This window comes from Gigantopelta aegis, chromosome 6, assembly GCF_016097555.1.
Source record: "Gigantopelta aegis isolate Gae_Host chromosome 6, Gae_host_genome, whole genome shotgun sequence".
Taxonomy (NCBI): domain Eukaryota; kingdom Metazoa; phylum Mollusca; class Gastropoda; order Neomphalida; family Peltospiridae; genus Gigantopelta; species Gigantopelta aegis.
In genome coordinates, this window is record NC_054704.1 from 79,483,338 (window position 1) to 79,489,099 (window position 5,762).

Below are 5,762 nucleotides of genomic sequence, written 5' to 3' on the forward strand. Positions count from 1 at the left end.
GCCCGGGGGCCACCCCCCCCGACGTCACCGTACTCTGTTCTTCAATGGGCAGCGGTGCCAGCAGTTGTCAACACCCGCGGAGGCCACACACACCCGGTATTGACTTCCAATGACCTTGACCTTGGTTGGTGTGTCCTATCACTTACTCACAATGGACTGGGTGAACAAGCCTGCAACATTTGGTAATTATCGGACTCACCCATTCAAATAAAATCATTCTCCAATGTTACGACAATGTGGTTTTGCGTTTCTTCTTTGTTTTTGAAGAGTATATATTACATTCCATAATAGTCGACGACTAACAGTATACGATTTTGGTGTAAAAAATGTTTAAGTCTCATAAGCCTTAAGGACTCCCTGTTTACAACTCTTGAGAGCCCGCCACCAACCCAGCGAGCCCTACAACTCGTCTCCAGTAAAACAGAAGATACACTAAATGTTTTCCATGAAACCATGGAAAAGATCGCTATTCAAAACTGTGTTTTCCCAGGATTTTGAGATATATGTTTACTGTTCAAAAGACAAACCATGCACATCTTTGGAGCCGTTTTACCAGTCAACTTGTTAAGTGAAAACCTTCGTAAATGTTCTGATGAACAGACAGGTGACGTTTACCTTCATACCTTCAGACTGCATGCTTATTACCCGCAGCTTACTTTCCCCACTGTACAAACTCAAAATACAAGAAATTTTATACTTTGAACAATTTATACATTTAACAATAAGAACTGAACAAATTATAACAAAAATAAGTCATGAGAATCGGACAAACTCTTGACAAAAGCCAATGGGAACAAAACAAACTGTGACAGAAAACACTAACAAGAACTGAACGAATTCATAAAAATCATCAGAGATCGAACAAACTAAACGGAAATCAGTAATGATAACTGAACAAACTAACTGAAGAGAACAATACGAACTGAACAAGTTGTCACAAAAATCAATAATGAGAAGTGAATTAACTGTACCTGAAATCTGTAGTGAACTGAACAAACTGTAACATAAACTAATGAGAAATGAACAAACTGTAAACAGAACAAATGGAAACTGGGCAAACTCTAACAGAAATCAATCATGATAACTACTCCCCCCCCCCCCCCCCAAACAATAATGAGAATTGAACAAAACCGAAAATAAGAAGTGAACAAACTGTAACAGAAATTAATAATGTGAACTGAACAAAGTGTAAGATCAGTCACTAATGAAAACTCACAAGAAGAAGGAAGGAAATGTTTTATTTAACGACGAACTCAACGGTTATATGGCGTCAGACATATGGTTAAGGACCACAAATATATTGAGAAAGGAAACCTGCTGTCGCCACTTCATTGGCTACTCTTTTCGATTAGCAGCAAGGGATCTTTTATATGCACCATCCCACAGACAGGATAGTACATACTACGGCCTTTGTTACACCAGTTGTGGAGCACTGGCTGGAGCGAGAAATAGCCCAATGTGCCTACTGACGGGCATCGATCCCAAACCGACCGCGCATCAAGCGAACGTGTTACCACTGGGCTACGTCCCGACCCGGAAAACTCATAAGAGAAAAACAAATAATGAAAACTCAACTGTAACAAAAAGAAATTTAATTCGAACTGAAAGTAACAAAAATAATGAATAAGAACAGAACCGTAACAAAAATCAATCATTAGAACTGAACTAACTGTAAACAAAAAGCAATGATGAGAATTATTTATTTATTTTTTGACAGAAACCAGTGATAAGAAATGAACAAACTATAAAAGAAACAACCATGAGAACTGAACAAACTGTAGAAGAAACCAATTTTCTTACACTAAATCAACTAACAGAATTCAATAAAAACTTGAACAAAACTCTTTAACAAAAACCAATAATGAGAACTGAACAAACTGTAACAGAAGTCAACAAAGCGAATTGAATAAACTGAAATGGAAATTGGAAATGAGAACTGAACAAACTGTTAACAGAAACGATTGAGAACTGAACAAGATGTAGCAGAAGCCAATAATGAGAACATAACAAACTATAACGGAAATCAATAATGAGAACTGCTCAAACTGTAACATAAACTAATGAGAAATGAACAATTTGTAAACAGAAACGAATGGGAACTAAACGAACTGTAACAGAAATCAATAATGAGAACAGAACAAACTGTAACATAAACTAACGAGAGATGAACAAACTGTAAACAGAACGAATCAAAACTGAACAAACTGTAACAGAAACCAATAATGAGAACTAAACAAAGTGTAATGTAAACTAATGATAAATGAACAAATGGCAAACATAAACTAATGAGAAACGAACAAACTGTAATCAGAAATGAATGAGAACTAAACAAACTGTAACAGAAACCAATAATGAGAATAGAACAAACTGTAACAAACTAATGAGAAATAAACAAACTGTAAACAGAATGAATGAAAACTGAATAAACTGTAACAGAAACCTTAATGAGAAGATAACAAAGTGTAACATAAACTAATGAGAACTGAACAAACAGTAACAGACATCAATAATAAGAACTTAACAAACTGTAACATAAACCTATACTGAGAACTGAATCAATGGTAGCATAAACTAATAACGAGAAATGAACAATCTGTAAACAGAAACGAATAAGAACTGAATAAACTGAAACTGTAGCAGAAACCAATAATTAGAACTGATCTGTGTAACATAAATTAATGAGAAATAAACAAACTATAAACAGAACCGAATGAGACCTGAACCAATTATAACAGAAAGCAATAATGAGAATTAATTTAACAAACTGTAACAGAAAGCAATAATGATAATTAATTTAACAAACTGTAACAGAAAGCAATAACGAGAGCTGAACAATTTGTAATGTAAACTAATGATGAGAAATGAACAAATGTTTAACAGAAACGAATGAGAACGTAACAAACTTTAGCAGAAACCAATAATGAGAACTGAACAGACTGTAACATAAACTAATAATGAGAACCTAACTACACATATATAACATAAACGTAATGAAAAATGAACACACTGTAACAAAAGTCAACAATGCGAACTGAACAAATTATATCGGACAACAATCACGAAAATCGAATACAGTAACATAAACCAGAAATATGAAATTAACAAACTATATATATGCCTTACAGAAGTCAACAATGCGCACTGAACAAGATGTAACATAAACCAACAATGCGAACTAAAAACTGTAACAGAAATCAATACTGAAAACAGAAATAACTGTAACATAAACTAATACTGACAATGGAACAAACTTTAACAGAAATCGAAAATTAAAACGGCCAAACTGCAACAAAAAAGAAAAGAAAGGAGAATTGAACAAACTGTAACAGAAGCCAATAATGAGAAAAACTAAACAAACTGTAACTGAAATCAATAATAAGAACTGAATTTAAAAAAAACCCAGAAACCAATAATGAGAACTCAGCAAACTGTAACAAAAACCAATTATGACAACTGAACAAACTATAAAAGAATACAATAATAAAAACTGAGCAAACTCTAACCCAGTAATGCGAACTGAGCTAACTCTTAACAAAAGCTAATAGAAAGAACTATAATAGAAACCTGTGATGAGAACACACTAACATAAACCAATAATTAGAGCTGAATAATCTGTAATGTAAACTAATAATGTGAAATGAACAAACTCTTTGACAGAAACGAATGAGAACTGAAAAGACTTTTAACAGAAACGAATGAGAACTGAACAAACTTTAACAGAAACTTACAATGAAAACCGAACAAACTGTAAACATACACTAACAACGAAAAATGAACAAACTGTAACAAAACTCAACAATGTGAACTTAACAAACTATTCTAGGCAAAACAGAAGTCAACAATGCGCACTGAACAGGCTGTAACATAAACCAATAATGCCAACTAAATAAATTGTAGCATAAACTAATGTTGACAACGGAATAAACTTTTAACAGAAACGGTAAAAAGAATGGCCAAACTGCAACAGAAACCAAACATGAGCATTGAACAAACTGTAACAGAAATCAGTGAGATCTGAACAAATTGTAATAGAAACCAATTATGAGAAATGAACAGACTAGCAGAAATGATTAATGAAAACTGAATAAGACATTCAAACTGAACAAACGTAACAGAATGTTTAAGATGAAAACCGACTGAAATGTAACAGAAGACGCACACATTACAGGCCCGTACGCATGATTTTTAATGCGGGGGAGGGGGGGGGGGGGTATATGAATGCCCCGTGATGGCAGCAGCAATGGCTAAGACTCAATTTCTTTACCCCCACCCCCACCCCCACCCCCCAAAAAAACAACAACCAAACCCACCAAAAAACGTTCACGTGACGTTATCTAAATTTGGTTTTTAAAATGTGGACCTTTGATAATTTGGGTTTTTTTTGGGAGAGAGGTGCGTACTCATCACTCGCACCTTCCGCCTGTAATATATATTAATAAGTAGAACAGAACAGAATAAAATTAAACTATGTTCTGAGAAAAAAGAAAGAAGAGAAAAATACTTCAAATATAGCGTGCAAGACCAGGCATTGAGATGTAAGAATGGGGGGGGGGGGGGGGGGCATAGGCGTCGATCGGTGGGGGACAGAGGGACGCGTCTCTCTCACTTTTCAACGCCAGGGGACAATCTATATAAGTCCCCCCCCCCCCCACACACACACACCCCTTTTTTTCGTTTAGCACACACACACACACACACACACACACACTAACACGTCCTCCCCACTTTTAAAGCCGGATTGATGCCCATGGGGGAGGGGAGGTGTGTGTCAAAATTAAGTAAGGTATAACCATATATATAATATTATGATACTAAATAACTGTATTTACTAGTAGATTCACACTGTATACCCGGCATGGAACTAAGCTTACTAGATTTATAAACATACATTAACTAGTGCTTGCATAAAGTTTCAGCAGTTAATTCAAAACATTTAATATTGTTTTTGTTTTTTTTAAATCTTTAGGTCAATTGCCCTGCTGCGCATCTTGTAAGAAAAGCACAGCTCTGTTGATAATGGATACAGCAAGAACTAGTTAGTCACTTCGTTAGCTAAAACACTTATCAAATGATTGTGGCATGTCACTATAGCACTTATAACTATAAATTGTTTTATTTTGTTTAATGTATATATATATTCAGTCGTTCATTATTCTTATCATTAAGTTTATTATTGCTGGGTTACCAGACTGTGTTTATAAGTATACTTATATGTACACATCATATGTAAACACGGTAAAAAGCATTTTGCATTGTATTGTATTGTACTATATCTGACACTGCAGTTATCAATATCCATAAAATTACCGCTTTCTTAAAATTTGACAATACTGAAATTATCTAATCGTATTAACATGGATTCCCGTTCACGCCTAAGACTAGCACATTAAACGTGTTATTTTCTTGAGTTGATATTAATTATTATCTACATGTTTACATAGCTACAGCTATTATCTGTGGGATCCATTAATTTGAATTTATGTATTACAAATAAAAGTGAAAATTGCGAAATGTAGCACTTGTAAATGTGAGCTAGTCCCTTGGGGTTTGTTTTATTAACATACGGGGAAAAGGTAATTATGAATAGACCCTCTCTCTCACTCCCTCGGACGAGTGGTCCTATGTTGCATTTCATTTAGAATTATGCAAACAAATAAACAATAAAACACACTGTGTTTAACAGCCGTGACATACAAAAAAAAAAAAAAAAAAAAAAAAAAAAAAAAAAAAATAATAATAATAAAAAAAAATTAAAAGAAATT